We start from the raw sequence: 22,613 nt of genomic DNA on the forward strand, positions 1-22,613 counted from the left end.
AAATGACCTACAAACCTCCAAATCTACACCCGGACGCGCTCCTAAGACCAAAATCATCATACGGAGCTATTCCCATACTCGGAATCCCAAACGGACGACGATATCATTGAAATTCACTTCAACTCAAATTTATTAAATTCTTCTGAAATGCCAACCTTCTACAATAGGCTCCAAAACGCTCCCGGGTCATCTAAAACCCGATGCGGACATATGCCTAAGTCCAAAATCATCATACGAACCTGTTGAAACCTTTCAATCTTAATTCCGAGGTCGTTTACTTAAAAATCAAACCTTAGTCAATTTTTCCATTTTAAAGCTTCCGAAATTAGAATTTTCTTTCTAACTCAACTCTGAACTTCCCGAAATTCAATTTCGACCATACGCACAAGTCATAATACCTGAAGTGAAGCTGCTCGGGGTCTCAAACCGCTGAATGACATGCTAGAGCTCAAAATGATCGGTCGGGTCATTATATTCTCTCCCACTTAAACATACGTTCCTCCGCGAACGTGCTAAGAACTACTCTGGAGTTGTCTGAAACCACTGATTAACACCTCGTGCACCTACTTGTGCTACCATAACCCAGTTGAGCACATTTGCTCGAGCAAACCTAAAGATCTTCCTCTTTATTTAGCCAAGTAAGTCTTAGAGTCAAATTCCAACATATAGAATTCTCCACTAGGCCTGTTTCCAACATACGAACACCGTATCAATCACTACACACTGAACCAAATATGATTGTGTACCCTTACTAAATTCTTACCATGCACATCATAATTCAAATGACCATAATAACATCCTCCGATAACTATGGCCGAAATTCCACGAACCTGATGCCTACAATACACTTCATGGCACGTATAAGTCTTGTTCTAACTCTTGGAATGCTGCCACGACGGAAGAGATGTGCAGAAATTCATAACCAACTGCCGAGTCAACAAATCATTGGGTTTCTTCCCTTAACTAGAACCATTACCTCATTATGAACCAAATAACGATATTGTCTCTCTAATATGCTGCATATAAATCTGATCGCACTTATCCCATGTCTAAAAATCTTGTCTCACCCAGTACAAGCTGCTCAGGCAATAAGCCACCTCAAACACCGCCAGAAATCTCATATGATGCCACAATGTGCTAACAAGCTACAAACTCGAATGTGATACATAAGGAAAAATGAACTATGGAAAGAGTTCCTCGATCCACGTAGCTAAATTAAACAATTGAAAGGATGTTAGGAACCTTCCTCAGGAAATGAGAGGCAAAACACACCATAATAGATATGGGAAACTGTACTCAATACCACACTATTGCGGCGTGCAACCCCATCCAACCATGATACCCGTGGCAGCATGCCACCCGATCCAAACAATATATCCATGGCGACGTGCCACCTTGTCCACACATAATAATCTAAGGAAAACATACCTCGAGCCGTAACGCTCATACTCACAAAATGCCCAAATATCAACCACAAGCACGCTAAGTGAATAATACAAATCCTGAGGAGACCTGTAGCGCCATAACCTACAAAACTCAAGCACGACTAAGGTGAGATAAATGACCTGCATCTCGAGAGCCATCCTGCTCATATAATACCGCAACCTATATGAGATCTCAATACGAGTGCGAATAATCAAACTGCCTCACAACCCACAAGGCACAATAGAGACTACACGAAAGGGCCGACAACAAAAATAACATCCAAGGTCCGAAGAACCCACTGAAACAATGCTATGCTGAAATGAGCACTTCCGTCTTGATATAGAGCCCACATTCAGCTTTAGATCTTTCCACGGAACTCAAGCCAATTTGGATCGTACCGCACTGGACTAATAACCTTTCAAGGATCCATAATATCACTTTTTCCCATGGCACACAAGAACAACCATCGGATCCGAAACAAACTTCCCCAACTCACAATCAAATGAACAAAGCACCCTTAAGGCATAAATTCTCACATTAGCGATAGTACCACAATCTTCATACTTGGTTTTAAATTTTTAATCAATCAGGTGACTACATGTCACACAATCTTCCTGTGGGACGCACTCCTGTGACCTTCCACACCAGATATTAAGTCTGCACCTCCCAAATCAACCAAGTTATAGTGGCTCTCAAGCCCAAGTGTACAACCACAACCCACATATATAAATTCACGATGGAGAAATCGGTCACTGCCATAACCGTGCTGATTCAACCATTACCAACCAAGCCACTTATTCTACTTTACTCGGGACTTGCCCTAGAAATAATAATAGCTCCATTCAAAACATCGTGAACCCAAATCCGCACTCATCCTGAGTGACCTTATTTCACGAGACCACGTTGTCTCCAAAACCCATGAACCATCTCATACCCTCCTTATGCGCATATTCGCATCTTCAACTGGTACGCCCATTCTGAAAATCCCTTTATGAATCCGAAGTTATTTACTCCCACTCCTCTCATGTTACACCACAGACCAAAGATAACACAGAACACTCCAAGCCCATTTTCATAATCCACTGCAAAAGCTCGATACTCAACCATACTACTGACTTGAAATCCTTAGGCACCACACTTTAACTTTTGACTCTACTAGGACCATTGTTCCCACTCTGACTTGGTCCCGAATATAATCAAACTCCAAGGCTCCACTAGCACATGAACGCCCTCTCAAAGAAGCACCCGGCTGAATCACTTTCCTTGTAAATCACCTCTACACAAAGCATAAATCCTGAATGTTCCCAAAGCCTGAACATGAGTCAATAAGGCCAACTATAGCACACATTCCTCAATCCTTTGCTCAATTTACCGTTGATGTTCTCTTTCCTTAGTCGCAATAGCCTATCAATATGCCGATAACTAGAAACCTCACAAGTTGACAACCATACAATTCAATCATAGGCGGTGGGGCTCTCCCACTTAGCTTGAAGCTGCAATTTCATAACCCTGGAACCTACCAAGATTCCTTCTTCCTTACTGATATGACCTTGCGCGATCGACCCGCCAAATTCTTCAAAATCTCCTTGTTAATCATTTCATGAACGCCTTGAATCACTAGCTAGATTTACATATTCGACCTTTTACCGGATAGCCAGTAAAATTCTTTGTAGAAGTTTCATCAACACCACGCAACAGTTAACGTGTTCACCGGAAATAAGCCACATGTGGAAATTCCATGCCGACCTCTTCCAACAACGTTGCACCGAGTACAATTACTATGAAATCCTTAAACCACCCTGAGCCTGTGCTCATTCACCAGCCGTACAAACCCGTTCACTCCCATTGACATCAACTAAACGTGCGACGATACATTCCAACCTAAAGTCATGTTGTATCCTTCTTCATATCATGCAACTCTTTTCCGTCGTATCCAACCCTTCTCGATATAGCAACCAATATTCCAAATTACATTTGTAGACTTAGTCACTATCCACCATGAGTTCCAAATCACTATAAACTTTTCCCCAAGGCGTATAGTTATCCCAGCACAGAACCTATATGCTACTATGCCACTCTCCCACTTTGGTCAAACTCACTCCTTTAAGCAACTACTCGATTCCTGTTTCTCACACTTGGCCTTCTAGAAGTTTAACCACCGCAAGACACCTCCCAGATGTTCTTCCTCATCCTTCGCTGCTCAGTTGTTGCCTTAAATCAAAATCCATCTTTGCAGCATTCGAACCAATAGATCGCTACTAACTTTAAATCTTCCCAAATATCATCTTTCTTGATCCGTCAACCTTAGAAATACCCATTTGATCCCGAAGTTGCTGCACTCCGCTAACTCTGGCGATTGTTTCCCTGACACCATCTCGCACTACTCTGCCCCGAAGGCAATTGATGAAGACCATAACACCGGTGAACTTAACGCATTCACTCAAGGGCGACGACACCACATCACAGATGCAAATTCCACCACGCTTGAAAATACCAAGTCACGTTACTCCGTCAACCAAAACCTGAATATTCATAGTCCCATTGCCTTTCCTTCGCTCTGAATCATGCAATGAGTAAACCTCCTTCCAAGTCATTCACTGCTTTGATGCATAGACAAGCATCCTACCATTACACAACACGGTGCGATAGCAACACACTAATTGTCATAACAATCAATGTCATACCTCAAAGCCTTAGGTAATACTAATATCGAGCTGAAATGATAGAACGTCCTTCCGCAAGGCGACGACAATAGCCTAATCAAATACGCAGGGAGAAATATCCTGTACCACATCTGTAGTACCATTAAAATTTCTCGATTTCCAATTTATAACAAGCGCTTCACGTCGCATAAGACTGAATAGGAAGGGAATGGAGGCATAAGCCTCAAAGGAATCGAATCGCACGATAAGGAATCAAGAAGGGAAGTGCTCCTAACAGTCCTGTAGCCTCTCGAAGATAAGAACAGACGTCTTTGTACCGATCCACAAGACTCTACTAGACTCGCTCATGACTCGTGAGACCTAAGTGAACCTAGGGCTCTAATACCATGTTGTCACGACCCCAAAATCCATTAAAGGTCGTGATGGCGCCAGACACCGCTTCAGGCAAGCCAAAAATAAACACTTAATTTGGTTCTCATTTTTAATATTTCTGAAATCATATTTCCTTCAATTAAATAGTAAAAGATGGAGTTTACAAAATACATAATAATATCTTTAAAAATTTCAATACAGTGCAACCCATAATCACCCAAAACCTAGTGTCACAAGTGCATGAGCATCAACTAGGAATATAAAATAAAATACAACATCTGTCCGGAATACAAATTAGACAGGAAAATATAAATACTCTGAAGGAGACTCTACCAACTGCGGACTCGTAACGTGAAATGTAGCTCACCTAAGTCTCCGCAATAACCGCGCCTCTGCGCCCATAAGTCCACTAGTCATATATGCACCTGTATAAAAATGTGAACCAAGTGTAGCATGAGTACGCAAATTAACGCGTACCCAGTAAGTATCCCACCTAACCTCGAAGAAGTAGTGACGAGGGATCGAATTCGACACTTACTAAGGGCCAAAAATATGATAATATGAAATTCTAATTAAGCATGATATATATAATTGTCACGACCCAAAATCTATTAAAGGTCGTGATGGCGCTAGACACCACTGTCATGCAAGCAAACACTAAATAGTTAATTAAATTCTCATTTTAATATTTTTAAAATCATAAATTTACTTCAATTTATCTAATAAAAGATGAATTTACAGAATAAATAACAATGTTTTTCAATTTCAATACTGAACATCCCATAATCATCCCAGAACTCGGTGTCACGAGTGCATGAGCCTTTTCTAGGAATTTAAAATAAAATACAATAACTATCCGGAATACAAATTTGGACAGGAAAGAAAATATAATACTCTGAAGGAGACTCTGCTGGCTGCGGGTCGTACATAAGATGCAGCTCACCTAAATCCCCGTAATAACCGTGCCTCTGCGCCTACAAGGCCACTAGTCATATATGTACCTGCACAAAATGTGCAGCAAGTGTAGTATGAGTACGTAAATCAACACGTACCCAGTAAGTATCCTGCCTAACCTCGAAGAAGTAGTGACGAGAGGTCGACTCCGACACTTACTGTGGCCATCAATAATATAATTAGTCGTTGATTTATTAAAAACGGCACTAAACTCAAGAAAATCATGAATCAAGTAAACAATTCCTTTGTTAATAAGAGGTTTCCAAATTCACATTTCATCATTTATCAATTTATCTCAAACTAGGGAGGAAATATCATTATTTATAAATTTCAAGGCAAGCAATACAAGCATGCAAAAATCATGCCGAGGTCGTATGGCCCAATCCAATAAATGTTTAAACAGTGCACTGCCAGAGGGTCGAATGGCGCGAACCATAGATGCATCTATTTAATCTGCTGAGGCGAACGGCCCGCTCCCATGAGAGTAGTAGGAAATACCCAGCTCGCGAATCATACGTGCGACGCAGTCAAACATAAATTTAAGGAATCACCCCGCTCGCGGATCATACTTGCGACGCGGTTAAATATAAATTTAACATTAAAATCATATCTCTTTATTGATTCTTTTCAAAATAAGGGAAATTCAGCTTGTAGGTTTTTAAGGAAATTACCCCGCTCGCGAAACATACATGCGACGCGGTTACACATAGATTTCTTCAGCTATTATATTATTCCTCAATTCTTTTCGAAATTACAAAGTTCAAATGAAACCTTTTAAATCTTAAGTTCTTCAATTTCAACTCCTTTCAAAACGTTTAATAAGCATACTCAATTTTGCTCCTTCTCAAGGAAAATAATAAACATAAATCAATAACAATATCAACAAGGCAGGATGTGAGCCTAAAACTACCCGGACATAGGCATAGCTAGTAGCTACGTACGGACTCTCGTGACCTCGTGCGTACGTAGCCCCCACAAATAGAAGCACACAATAATTTAGTTCACCTATGGGGTTAATTCCCCCTTACAAGGTTAGAAAGGAGACTTACTTCGCTCCGTAGTTCTATAACCGGCATACAAGCCTTTCAAACAACTTGAATCGATGCACAACGCTCCAAAACTCGCCAATAATTATGCAAACCCATTAATATATACTCAATATAATTCAATTTATAACAATTTCTAACCCCGATCAAAAAGTCGATAAAAATCACCTTCGGGCCCACGTGCCCGGATTCCAAAAATATTTGAAGATAAAGTTTACCCATAACCTCACGAACTCAAATATATAGTTAATTCTCAATTCCATGCCCAATTTCATGGTCAAAATCCAAAAATACCAAATTCTAGGTCTTCTACCAAAAACCCCACAATTTATACTAATTTCCATGTTTAAATCTTAATACAAACCATGTATTTAACTTATAATAAGTGGGAATCACTTACCTTGGCACTGATGACGAAGAATGAGCACCAAACTTGCTCCAAGACCGGTTCTCATGGAGAAAATGAGGTGAAAATGAGCCAAGCCCTCGTTTTTAAAAGAACACACTGCCCAGGCCCGACGTTCGCACCTGCGGTCAAGTAGCCGCACCTACGGCTTCGCAGGTGTGAGACACCTTCCGCTTCTTTGCTTTTTTCCGCTTCTGCGAGGCATTTTTTGCTTCTGCGCTTGCACAGATGCGGCCAAAAGCTCCGCACCTGCGGTCCTTCGCCTGGATGGCCTGCTCCGCATTTGTGACTCCAAATATCACTTCTGCGCCCTCCGCACCTGCGTCCAAAACCTCGAGGTGCAGGTACACCAGATATCAGCTGCCTCAACTCTTCTTCGAAATCCAAATTCGATCCGTCAACCACCCGGAATCCACCCTGGGCCCCCGGGACCCCATCCAATCACACCAACCAGTTCCAAAACACATTACGAACTTAGTGGAGCCTTCAAATCACATCAAACAACGTCGAAATCATGAATGACAACTCAATTCAAGCTTTATGAAATCTAAAACTTCAAACTCCTACATTCGATGCCGAAACCTATCAAATAATGTCTGATTGACCTCAAATTTTGCACACAAGTCATATTTGACATTACAGACCTACTCAAACTTCTGGAATTGGAATCCGACCCCGATATCAGAAGGTACACTCCCCGTCAAACTTCTTAAAAACCTTCAAATTTTAAACTTTAGCCAAATGACTCCAAAATGACCTACGGACCTCCGAATCCACTTCCGGACGCGCTCCCAACACCAGAATCACCATATGGAGCTATTCCCAGACTCGGAATCCCAAATAGACATCGATAACATAAAATTCACCTCCACCCCAAATTCATGAAATTCTTCCAAAGTGCTAACTTCCACAATAGGTGTTGAAACGCTTTCGGGGCATCCAAAACATGATACGAACATACGCCTAAGTCCGAAATCATCATACGAACCTGCTGGAACCTTCAAATACCGATTACGAGGCTGTTTACTCAAAATAAACCCTTAGTCAGATTCTTCTAACTTTAAACTTCCGAAATGAGAATTCTCTTTCCAACTCAACTTCGAACTCCCTGAATCTCAATTCCGACTATGCGTACAAGTCATAATACCTGAAGTGAAGTTGCTTATGGCCTCAAACTGCTGAACGACGTGCTAGAGCTCAAACGACCAGTCGGGTCGTTACATTCTCTCCCACTTAAACATACGTTCATCCTCGAACGTGCTAAGGATTGCACTGGAGTTGTCCGAAATCACTGTTTAACACCTCGTGCACCTACCTGCTACTACAACTCAGTTGAGCACATTAGCTCGATCAAATCTGAAGATATTCTCTTTGATTTAGGCAAATAAGCCTTAAAGCCCAGTTCCAACATCCGGAATTCTCTGCCAGGCCTGCTTCCAACATACGAACACCGTATCAATCACCACACGATGTACCAGAACATGACTGCATATGTTTGCTGAATTCACACCATGCACCGCAACATTCACATGACCATAATAACATTCTCTGATCATAATAGCTGACATTCCCCGAATCAGATGCTCACCATGCACCTCATGACATATATAAGTCTGGTTCCAACTCTTGCAATACCGCCACGACGGAAGAGACGTGTAGAAATTCATAACCAACTGTCGAGTCAATAAATCATTGAGTCTCTCCTCCTGACTAGAATCATCACCCCATTATAACCAAATAATAGTATTTGCTCTTTACTATACTTCATATAATCCGATCGCACTGATCCCGGATCTAATAATCTCGTCTCACCCAGCATAAGTTGTTTAGGAAATAAGCCACCTCAGACGCTGCCAAAAGTCTCATGTGATGCCACAATGTGCCACTAAGCTACAAACTCGACGTGCTACATAAGGAAAATGAACTCTGGAAGGGACTACTCAACACACGTAACTAATAAGACAACCAAAAAGGCGTTATGGACCTTCCCTAGAAAATGAGAAACAAAACACACAAGAATAGATATAGGCAACTGTACTCAACATCACACTGTTGCGGCGCGCAACCCGATCCCAACATAAAATCTATATAAGGAGATACTTACCGAGCTAGAATGCTTATTATTACAAAAATACCCGAATATCGGCCACAAGAACGCTAAATGCATAATACTATCCCTGGGGAGACAGATAGCGCCATACGCTACAAAACTCGAGCACAACTAAGGTGCGATATATGATCTGAATGTCGAGAGCCATCCCGCTCACACAACATCATCGCTACGCGGAACCTCAACACATAGGAAATTTATCAAGCCGTTCCACAACTTACACGGCACAATATAGTATTACATGAAATAGCCGACGACAAAATGACATCCAACGTCTGAATACTCCTCCATAAGGAGCGCTATGCCAAAATAAACACATCCGGCATGACATAGAGCCCATATTCACTTTTAAATCCATCCACAGACCTCAATTCGATTCTGATCGCACCGTACTAGGCTAATAACCTTTCAAGGATCCATAATAACCCTTTTTCCCATAACATACGAGAACAGCCATCATAACCGGAAGAAACTCCAACAGTCCACAATCAAATGCACCGAGCGCCCTCCAGGCATAAATTCCCAATTAGCGATATTACCACAATCTTCATACTTGGTTTAAATTCTTTAATCAATCAAGTCACTACACATCACACTTATACAACCTTCCCGTGGGATATGCTCCCATGACCTTCCGCACCAGGTAACAAGTCTGTAAATTCATACTACCGGCCACACCAATGATGTAAAGCAATTCAAGAATCTGCATTCAGTATGCAAAGCCTCTTCACACCAGGCACCGATCTCAGGTGACGCCAAAGACAATACCAGCTTACTCTAACCATCTGAATCCTTTCCCGCTCATCCGAGCTCTTGACATTCTTGTCGACACCAAAATGTAACCTTGATCCTCAACTTCTGAATCCCATGCCGATCACTGCACTTATTCATGCCAATGCACAAGAGTACAAGAATTCCATCTTAACTTCCGAACTACTAATAGGGTAAACGCTTCACCACATAGAAACCTTTTACTTAACTCATTCCAAGAGAACCATCTCAACACGTGACTGAATCCTCATATCTACAGAAAATACCAACCTCAAGTAGTGGTCTAAACCACCATAATCATTCCAGGATCCGTCTACACATAACATGCCATAATGCTCGAATGCCCCCAAACAAAATCAATTACGGCGGCCGTCAAATCTCACATGTACCACCACAAATCATATGCACAACTTAACATGCTGAAGGAGCTGATCATTGCCATCATCATGGCAATTCAACCATTTCTAACCAAACCCGACTTCTCCTAATTTAATCTGGATCTTCCTTAGAAATAACAATAGCTCATTTATCAATATAACGAACTCAATCCACACTCATCCCGAGTGACCCCATTTCACGAGACCACATTGTCCCCAAAACCCATGAACCATTTCATACCCTCCTTGTGCGCATAATCGCGTCTTCAGCCGATACACCCATTATGATGATTCTTCTATAAATCCAAAGTTACATGCTCCCCTTACTCTCATGATACCCCATAGACCAAAGGTAACACGGAACACTCCAAGCTCCTTTATTATAATCAGTTGCAAAAGCTCGATATTCAACCATACTATGGACTAGAAATCCTTAGACACCACACCTTAACTTTTGAATCTACTAGGACCGTTATTGAGAGTCATCCACTCTTACTTAGTCCCGAATATAATCAACTCCAAGGCTCCACTAGCACATGCACTCCCTCTAAAAGAAGCACCCGGTTGAATCATTTTCCTTATACACCACTCTCACATGAAGCCTAGACTCCGAGTCTTCCCCAAGCCTGAACACGAATCAATAAGGCCAAATATAGTACACATTCCTCAAATCTTTTGCTCAAATTACTGTTGATGTTCTCTTCCCTTAGTCATAGCGACCCATCAATACACTGATAACAAGAAACCGCACTAGATGACAATTACACAATCCAATCATAGACGGTGGGGCTCTCCCACTTAGCCTGAAGCTACCATTGTATAACTCTGGAACCCACCAAGATTCTTCCTTCATCGACATGATCTAGCACAATCAACCCGCCAAATTTCTCGAAATCCTTCCATTAACCTTTAATGAACACTCCGAACCACTAGCCACATTTACATATTCAATCTCTTACCGGATAGCTAGTAGAATTCTTCACAGAAGCTTCGTCAACACCACGCGACCGCTAACCTTCTCACAGGAGATAACCCACATGTGGAAATTACATGCCGACATATTCCAACGTTGCTGCACTGGGTATAATTACTACGAAATCAGTAGATCATCTTGAGTCCGAGCTCATTCACCAGCTGGACCAGTCTGTTCACTCCTCATGGACGTCAACTAAAGGTGCGACAATACATTCCAATCCAAAGTCATGTGGTATCTTTCTTCATATCATGCAACTCCTTTCTGTTGTATCCAATCTCCCGCAGCATAATAGCCAATATTTCAAATTAAGTCCGTAGACCTAGTCACTGACCACCATGAATCCCAAATCACTCTAAACTTTCCTCAAGACGTGTAGCTATCTTATCACAGAACTCACATGCTACTCTGACACTCTCCCACTTTGGTCAAACCCACTCCTTTAAGTAACTACCCGACTCCTGTTACTCACACTTGGCCTTCTATAAGTTTCTCCACTGCAAGGCACCTCCCACATGTCCTTCCTCATCCTTCGATACCCAGTTGTAGCCTTAAATCGAGATCTACCTCTGTAGCACTTGAACCGATAGATCGCTACCAACTTTAAACCTTTTCGAAAATCATCTTTCTCGAGCCATCAATATCGGGAATGCCGATCCAATCCTGAGCCACTGCATACTGCGACCTCTGACAGCCGCTTTCCCGGTACCATTTATAATACTCTGCCCCAAGGCGAATTGAAGGAAACTGTAACACCGGCGAACTTAACACATCATAACCAATCAAGGACGATGATGCCACATCACAGGCGAAGATTCCACCATGCTCGAAAATATCGAATCACGCTACTCCATCAACCCAAGTCTGAATATTCTTAGTTCGATTTCCTTTTCTTCGTCGGAAGTAAAATACCAAATCTCTGAATCATGCACTGTATAAATCCCCTTTCAAGTCATTCACTGCCCCAAGACATAGGCAAGCATTCTACCATCACATCAATATTGTGTGATAACAACTCATAAGCATCATAACAATATGTGCATAGCCTCAAAACTCTCAGAAGTACAGCTACTGAGCTAAAATGACAGAATATCCTTCCACAAGGCGACGACAATAGCCCAATCAACTACGTAGGGAGAAGAATCCCACACCACGTCAGTAGTAAATTTACTTCAATTTAACTAGTAAAAGATGAATTTACAGAATAAATAACAATATTTTCCAATTTCAATACTGAACATCCCATAATCATCCCAGAACTTTGTGTCACGAGTACATGAGCCTTTTCTAGGAATTTAATATAAAGTACAATAACTGTCCGGAATACAAATTTGGACAGGAAAGAAAATACAATACTCTGAAGGAGACTTTGCTCGTTGCGGGTCGTACATAAGATGCAGCTCACCTAAATCCCCGTAATAACAGCGCCTCTGCACCCACAAGGCCACCAGTAATATATGTACCTGCACAAAACGTGCAGCAAGTGTAGTATGAGTACGTAAACCAATACGTACCCAGTAAGTATCCCTCCTAACCTCGAAGAAGTAGTGACGAGAGGTCGACTCTGACACTTACTATGGCCATCAATAATATAATTAGTCGTGGATTTTTTAAAAATGGCAGTAAACTCAAGAAAATCATGAATCAAGTAAACAATTCCTTTGTTAATAATAGGTTTCCAAATTCACATTTCATTAATTTTTAATTTTTCTCAGACCAGGGAGTCAATATCATTATTTATAAATTTCAAGGCAAGCAATACAAGCATGCGCAAATCATGCCAAGGTCGTACGGCCCGATCCAACAAATATTTAAACTGTGCACTGCCAGAGGGTCGAATGGCGCGAACCATAAATGCATCTATTTAATCTGCCGAGTCAAACGGCCCGCTCCCATGAGAGTAGTAGGAAATACCCAGTTCGCGAATCATACGTGCGACGCAGTCAAACATAAATTTAAGGAATCACCTTTCTCGCGGATCATACTTGCGACGCGGTCAAATATAAATTTAACATTAAAATCATATCTCTTTATTGATTCTTTTCAAAATAAGGGAAATTCAGCTTGTAGCTTTTTAAGGAAATTACCCCGCTCGCGAAACATACATGATACGCGGTTACACAAAGATTTCTTCAGCTATTATATTATTCCTCAATTCTTTTCGATGTTACGAAGTTCAAAGAAGCCTTTTAAATCTTAAGTTCTTCAATTTCAATTCCTTTCAAAACATTTAATAAGCAGACTCAATCTCGCTCGCTCTCAAGGAAAACAATAAACATAAATCAATAACAATATCAACAAGGCATGATGTGAGCCTAAAACTACCCAGACGTAGGCATAGCTAGTATTTACGTACGGACTCTCGTCACCTCGTGCGTACGTAGCCCCCACAAATAGAAGCACACAATAATTTAGTTCACCTATGGGGTTAATTATCCCTTACAAGGTTAGAAAGGAGACTTACCTCGCTCCATAGTTCTATAACCGGCTTCTGAGCCCTTCAAACAACTTGAATCGATGCACAACGCTACAAAACTAGCCAATAATTATGCAAACCCATTAATAATACTCAATCTAATCCAATTTATAACAATTTTTAACCCCAATCGAAAAGTCGATAAATATCACCCTCGGGCCCACGTGCCCGGATTCCAAAAATATTTGAAGATAAACTTTACCCATAACCTCACGTACTCAAATATATAGTTTATTCTCAATTCCATGCCCAATTTCGTGGTCAAAATCCAAAAATACCAAATTCTAGGTCTTCTACCAAAAACCCCACAATTTATACTAAGTTCCATGTTTAAATCCTTATAGAAACCATGTATTTAATTTATAATAAGTGGGAATCACTTACCTTGGCATTGATGACAAAGAATGAGCTCCAAACTTGCTCCAAGACCGGCTCTCATGGAGAAAATGAGGTGAAAATGAGCCAAGCCCTCGTTTTTAAAAGAACACATTCCCCAACTTTGACGTTCGCACCTGCGGTCAAGTAGCCGCACCTGCGGCTTCGTAGGTGCGAGACACCTTCCGCTTCTGCGCCTTCTTCTGCTACTGTGAGGCATTTTTCGCATCTACGTATGTACAGATGCGGCCAAAAGCTCCGCTCCTGCGGTCCTTCACCTGGCCGGCCTGCTCCGCATCTGCGACTCCAAATGTCGCTTCTGCGCCCTCCGCACTTGCGGCCAAAACCTCGCAGGTGCGGGTACACCAGATATCAGCTGCCTCAACTCTTCTTCAAATTCCAAATTCGATCGGTTAACCAGCCGGAATCCACCTAGGGCCCCCGGGACCCCATCCAATCATACCAACTAGTTCCAAAACACATTACGAACTTAGTCAAGCCTTCAAATCACATCAAACAACGTTAAAATCATGAATCGCAACTCAATTCAAGCTTTATGAACTCTAGAACTTCAAACTCCTACATTCGATGCCGAAACCTATCAAATCATGTCGATTGACCTCAAATTTTGCACACAAGTCATATTTGACATTACGGACCTACTCAAACTTTTGAAATCGGAATCCGACCCCGATATCAAAAGCTCCTCTCCCGGTCAAACTTCTCAAAAACCTTCAAATTTCTAACTTTAGCCAAATGACTCCAAAATGACCTACGGACCTCCGAATCCAATTCCGGATGCGCTCCCAACACCAGAATCACCATTTGGAGCTATTCCCAGACTCAGAATCCCAAATGGAAATCGATAACATAAAATTCACCTCCACCCCAAATTCATGAAATTCTTCCAAAGTGCTAACTTCCACAATAGGTGCTGAAATGCTCCTGGGGCATCCAAAACCCGATCCAAATATACGCCCAAGTCTGAAATCATCATACGAACGTGCTGGAAGATTCAAATCCCGATTCCGAGGTCATTTACTCAAAATCAACCCTTAGTCAGATTCTTCCAACTTTAAGCTTTTGAAATGAGAATTCTCTTTCCAACTCAACTCCAAACTCCCTGAATCTCAATTCCGACTACGCGTACAAGTCATAATACCTGAAGTGAAGTTGCTCATGGCCTCAAACTGGTGAACGACGTGCTAGAGCTCAAAACGACCAGTCGGGTCGTTACAATAACAATAAAACTCAGAACAAGAAATAACTGAACAATTCATCACACTATTTAAGGACCCAAATCACTTCCTTCATTTAAATAATCTTCAAATGATGAATTTATACCAATTATAAAGGGGACTTCCAGTTCTATTATCACGCATAAAATTCCACCGAGGACGTTCGGCTCGATCCAACATAAATGTAAATCGTGCACTGCCGAGGGTCGAACAACACGAACCATAGATGCATCTATTAACATACCGAGGCGAACGGCCCGCTCCCATGAGAGTAGAAGAAGAAATACCCCGCTTGCGAATCATACATGCGACGCGGTCAAATATAAATTATCAATAAATCATAACTCTTTCTTGATTCTTGTAAAAATAAAGATAATTCAACTTAAAGCTTTTAAATCCTTAAAATCCTTGACTTATTTCCATTTGATACAATTAACAAATATAATCAAATAACGGTGTCCACAAAGCATGGTGTAAACCTAAAACTACCCGGACACAAACAGGAATAGTGGCTACGTACTGACTCTCGTGACTTCGTGCGTACATAGCCCCCACAAATAACAACGCATATTAATTAAGTTCACCTATGGGGTAAATTCCCTCTTACAAGGTTAGACAAGAGACTTACCTCACTCCAAAATTCCATAACCGAATCCCAAGCCCTTCTAACAACTCAAACCGATGCCCAACGCTCCTAAACAAGTCAATAAATGTGTAAACCCACAAATATATACTCTAATACTCATTACAATTCAATTTACAACAATTCCTAGCTCTGCTTGAAAAGTCAATAAAAATCACCCTCGAGCCCATGTGCCCGAATTCTGAAAATATTCGAAGATAAACTTTACCCATGACACCACGAACTCAAATATATAATTTATTCCAAATTCCATGTCCAATTTTATGGTCAAAATCCAAAAATATAAATTTCTAGGTTTTCTTCCAAAATTCCAAATTTCTACAAATTTTCAAGTCTAAATCCATGTATAATCCAAGTATTTAACTTGCTATAGGTGTGAATCACTTACCTTGACATAGATGACGAAAATCTCCCTTCCAAGAGCTCCAAAAATCGCCCATCCAAAACAAAAATAGAGGAAAATGGCCAAATCTGGTCTTTAAAATGACATTGCCCAGCCCAACTTCTTGCATCTGCGGTCACTTGACTGCTTTTGCGGTTCCGCAGGTGCGGCAATTATTCCGTTTCTGCGGAGATGCCCCCCAGCCGCTGCTTCTGCTTTTGCGCCTTCCCTTCTGCAGGTGCGGTCTCACTTCTGCGGCGAGATAACCGCATCTGCGATCTCAGCACTGTTCAACCAAAATCACACCTGCACCCCTCATGGCCGCTTCTGCGGCTCCGCACCTGCAGCTAAAACCTCGCAAGTGCGGTTACACTAGCTACCAGCTGCCTCATCATTCCTTTAGTCCAAAAATTGATCAGTTAACCATCCGGGATCCACCCGAGGCCCTCAGGACCTCAACCAATTATACCAACATGTCCCAAAACACATTACTAACTCAGTAGAGCCTTCAATCAAATCAAACAACATCAAAACAACGAATCACCCTCTAATTCAAACCTAATAAACTTTGATACTAAAAACTTCTACCTTCGATGCCGAAACATAACAAATCACGTCCGATTGACCTCAAATTTTGCACACAAGTCATAACTGACATTACGAACCTACTCCTACTTCCAGAATCGAAATCCGACCCCGATATCAAAAAGTCTACTCCCGGTCAAACTTCTTAAAATTATCCAAATTTTCAACTTTCGCCCAAATGACCCCAAAATGACTAATGGACCTCCAAATCCACAGCCGGATGCGCTCCTAAGACCGAAATCATCATACGGAGCTATTCCTAGACTCAGAATCCCAAACATACGTCGATATCATTGAAATGCACTTCAACTCAAGTTTATGAACTTCTTACAAAATGCCATCCTTCCACAATAGGCACCGAAACGCTCCTGGGTCATCCAAAACTCGATCCGAACATACGCCTAAGTCCAAAATTATCATACGAACCTGTTGGAACTTTCCAATCCTGATTCCAAGGTCGTTTACTCAAAAATAAAACCTAAGTCAATTCTTCCAACTTAAAGCTTCCGAAATTAGAATTTTCTTTCCAACTCATCTCTGTACTTCCCGTAATTCAATTCCGACCATACGCACAAGTCATAATACCTGAAGTGAAGCTGCTCGGGGTCTCAAACTGCTGAATGACGCGCTAGAGCTCAAAACGACATGCCGGGTCGTTACATTTTCTCCCACTTAAACATATGTTCGTCCGAGAACGTGCTCAGAATTGCTCTGGAGTTGTCTGAAATCACTGATTAACACCTCGTGCACCTACCCGTGCTACCATAACCCAGTTGAGCACATTTGCTCGAGCAAACCTAAAGATCTTCCTCTTTATTTAGCCAAGTAAGTCTTAGAGTCAAATTCCAATATACGGAATTCTCCACCAGGCCTGTTTCCAACATACGAACATCGTATCAATCACTACACACTGCACCAAACACGATTGTGTACCCTTACTAAATTCTTACCATGCACCGCATAATTCACATGACCATAATAATATCCTCCGATAACAATGGCCAAAATTCCACGAATCGGATGCCTACAATACTCTTCATGACATGTATAAGTCCTATTCCAACTCTTGAAATGCTGCCACGACGGAAGAGATATGCAGAAATTCATAACCAACTGCCGAGTCAACAAATCATTGGGTTTCTTCCCTTGACTAGAACCATTACCTCATTATGAACCAAATAACGATATTTTCTCTCTAATATGCTTCATATAAATCTGATCGCACTGATCCCAGGTCCAAAAATCTCGTCTCACCCAGTACAAGCTGCTTAGGCAATAAGCCACCTCAGACACCGCCAAAAATCTCATATGATGCCACAATGTGCTAACAAGCTACAAACTCGAATGTGATACATAAGGAAAAACGAACTCTGAAAAGAGTTACTTGACCCACGTAGCTAAATTAAACAACCGAAAGGATGTTAGGAACCTTCTTCAGGAAATGAGAGGCAAAACACACCATAATAGATATGGGAAACTGTACTCAATACCACATTGTTGTGGTGTGCAACCCAATCTAACCATGATACCTGTGGCGATGTGCCACCCGATCCAAACAACATATCCATGGCGGCGTGCCACCCGGTCCACACATAATAATCTAAGGAAAACATACCTCGAGCCGTAATGGTCATACTCACGAAATGCCCGAATATCAACCACAAGCATGCTAAGTGCATAATACAAATCCTGATGAGACGGGTAGCGCCATAATCTACAAAACTCAAGCACAATTAAGGTGCGATAAATGACCTGCATCTCGAGAGCCATCCTGCTCATATAACACCACAACCTATACGGGATCTCAATACGAGTACGAATAATCAAACCGCCTCACAACCCACATGGCACAATAGAGACTACACAGAAGGGTCGACAATAGAAATAACATCCAAGGTCCGAAGAACCCTCCGAAATAATGGTATGCTGAAATGAACACTTCCGGCTTGATATAGACCCCACATTCACATTTAGATCCATACACGGACCTTAAGCCGATTCTGATCGTACCGCACTGGGCTAATAACCTTTCAAGGATCCACAATAGCCCTTTTTCCCATGGCACACAAGAACAACCGTCGGATCTGGAACAAACTTCCCCAACTCACAATCAAATGAACCAAGTGCCCTTCAGGCATAAATTCTCATATTAGCATTAGTACAACAATTTTCATACTTGGTTTTAAATTTTTAATCAATCAGGTGACTACATATCACACTTACACAATCTTCCCGTGGGATGCACTCCCGTGACCTTCCGCACCAGGTAACAAGTCTGCACCTCCATACAGCCGGCCACTTTAATGCTGTAAAGCAAATCAAGAATCCGCAATCAGTACACAAAGCCTCTTACATGGGGCAACGATCTCAGGTGATGCTAAAGACAATACCATCTTACTCTAAACATCTGAATTCTTCCCTAATCATCCAAGCTCGTGACATTCTTGTCAATAACGAACCGCAACCTTTATCCTCAGCTTCCAATTTTTCCTATGCCGCTCATTGCTCCTAACATGCCAATATGCGATGGTACAAGAATTTCACCATAACTCCTAAACCACTAATAGAATAAACACTTTATCATATAGAAACCTTTTACGTAGCTTATCTCAGAAGAACTAATGTGACACACAACTAAATTCTCAAATTGCAAAAAATACAACCTCATGTCGTAATCTAAACTGCAATAACTCTTTCGGAAAATCCCTTTACACAACAAGGCCATACGAATCATATACCTCCCAAATCAACCAAGTTGTGGTGGAGCTCAAGCCCAAGTGTACAACCACAACCCACATGTATAACTTCACGCTGGAGAAACTGGTCACTGCCATAACTGTGTTGATTCAACCATTACCAACCGAGCCACTTCTTTTACTTTACTCGGGACTTGCCCTAGAAATAATAATAGCTCCATTCAAAACATCGTGAACCCAAATCCGCACTCATTTTGAGTGACCTTATTTCACGAGACCACGTTGTCTCCAAAACCCACGAACCATCTCATACCCTCCTTATGCGCGTATTCGCATCTTCAACTGGTATGCCCATTCTACAAATCCCTCTATGAATCCAAAGTTATTTGCTCCCATTCCTTTCATGTTATACCGCAGACCAAAGATAACACAGAATACTCCAAGCCCCTTTTCATAATCCGCTGCAAAAGCTCGATACTCAACCATACTACTGACTCGAAATCCTTAGGCACCACACTTTAACTTTTGACTCCACTAGGACCATTTTTCCCACTCTGACTTGGTCCCGAATATAATCAAACTCCAAGGCTCCACTAGAACATGAACGCCCTCTCAAAGAAGTACCCGGCTGAATCACTTTCCTTGTAAATCACCTCTACACAAAGCATAAATCCTGAATCTTTCCAAAGCCTGAACATAAGTCAATAAGGCCAACTATAGCACACATTCCTCAATCCTTTGCTCAATTTACCGCTGATGTTCTCTTTCCTTAGTCACAATAGCCTATCGATATGCCGATAACCAAAAACCTCACAAGTAGACAACCATACAATCCAATCGTAGGTGGTGGGGATCTCCCACTTAGCTTGAAGCTGCAATTTCATAACCCTGGAACCTACCAAGATTCCTTCTTCCTTACTGACATGACCTTGCCTGATCGACCCGCCAAATTCCTCGAAATCTCCCTGTTAACCATTTCATGAATGCCATGAATCACTAGCCACATTTACATATTCGACTTTTTACTGGATAGCCAGTAAAATACTTCGTAGAAGTTTCATCAACACCACGCAACAGTTAACCTGCTCACCAGAAATAACCCACCTGTGGAAATTCCATGCCGACCTCTTCCACCAACATTGCACCGAGTACAATTACTATGAAATCCATAAACCATCCTAAGTCCGTGCTCATTCACCAGCCGTACAAACCCATTCACTCCCATTGACATCAACTAAACATGCGACGGTACATTCCAATCCAAAGTCATGTCGTATCCTTCTTCATATCATGCAACTCTTTTCCGCCGTATCCAACCCTTCTCCGTATAGCAGCCAATATTCCAAATTACGTTCGTAGACTTAGTCACTGTCCACCATGAGTTCCAAATCACTCTAAACTTTTCCCAAGGCATATAGTCATCCTACCACATAACCCATATGCTACTCTGCCACTCTCCCACTTTGGTCAAACGCACTCCTTTAAGCAACTACTCGACTCCTGTTTCTCAGACTTGGCCTTCTAGAAGTTTAACCACCGCAAGACACCTCCTACATGTTCTTCCTCATCCTTCACTGCCCAGTTGTTGGCTTAAATCAAAATCTATCTTTGTAGCATTTGAACCAATAGATCGCTAGTAACTTTAAATCTTCCCAAAGATCATCTTTCTCGACCCGTCAACCTTAGAAATACCCATTTGATCCCGAATTTGCTGCACTCCGCTAACTTTGGCGAATGTTTCCCTGACACCAACTCGCACTACTCTGCCCCAAAGGCAATTGATGAAGACCATAACACCGGCGAACTTAACACATTCACTCAAGGGCGACGACACCACATCACAGATGTAAATTCTACCACGCTTGAAAATACCAAGTCTCGTTACTCCATCAACCCAAACCTGAACATTCATAATCCCATTGCCTTTCCTTCGCCGGAAATAAAATATTGAATCTCTGAATCATGCACTAAGTAAACCTCCTTCCAAGTCATTCACTGTTTCGACACATAGACAAGCATCCTACCATTACGCAACACGGTGCGATAGCAACGCACAAATCATCATAACAATCAATGCCAAACCTCAAAACCTTAGGTAATACTGATTCACAATAAAATGCGCAGGGAGAAACATCCTGCACCACATCTATAGTACCATTAAAATTTCTTGATTCCCAATTTATAACAAGCGATTCATGTCGCATAAGACTGAATAGGAAGGGAATGAAGGCGTAAGCCTTAAAGGAATCGAATCGCACGATGAGGAATCAAGAAGGGAAGTGCTCCTAACAGTCATGTAGCCACTCAAAGATAAGTACAGAAATCTCTGTATTGATCCGCAAGACTCTACTAGACTCGCTCATGACTTGTGAGACCTAAGTGAACCTAGGGTTCTGATACCATGTTGTCACGACCCCAAAATCTATTAAAGGTTGTGATAGAGCCGGACACCACTGTCAGGCAAGTCAAAAATAAACACTTAATTTGGTTCTCATTTTTAATATTTCTGAAATCATATTTCCTTCAATTAAATAGTAAAAGATGGAGTTTACAAAATACATAATAATATCTTTAAAAATTTCAATACAGTGCAACCCATAATCTCCCAAAACCCGGTGTCACAAGTGCATGAGCATCAACTAGGAATATAAAATAAAATACAACATCTGTCCGGAATACAAATTGGACAGGAAAATATAAATACTCTGAAGGAGACTCTGCCGGCTGCGGACTCGTAACGTAAAACGTAGCTCACCTAAATCCCTGCAATAACCGCGCCTCTGCGCCCACAAGGCCACTAGACATATATGCACCTGCACAAAAATATGCAGCAAGTGTAGCATGAGTACGTAAATAAACGCGTACCCAGTAAGTATCCTGCCTAACCTCGAAGAAGTAGTGACGAGGGGTCGACTTCGACACTTACTAAGGGCCAACAATATGATATTATGAAATTCTAATTAAGCATGATATATATAATAATAAACTCATAACAAGAATGATATATATAACAATAAAACTCAGAACAAGAAATAACTAAACAATTCATCACCCTATTTAAGGACCCAAATCACTTCCTTCATTTAAAACAAATAATCTTTCAAATGATGAATTTATACCA

The sequence above is a fragment of the Nicotiana tabacum genome, chromosome 13 (assembly GCF_000715075.1).
Source record: "Nicotiana tabacum cultivar K326 chromosome 13, ASM71507v2, whole genome shotgun sequence".
In the NCBI taxonomy this organism is placed as follows: Eukaryota; Viridiplantae; Streptophyta; class Magnoliopsida; order Solanales; family Solanaceae; genus Nicotiana; species Nicotiana tabacum.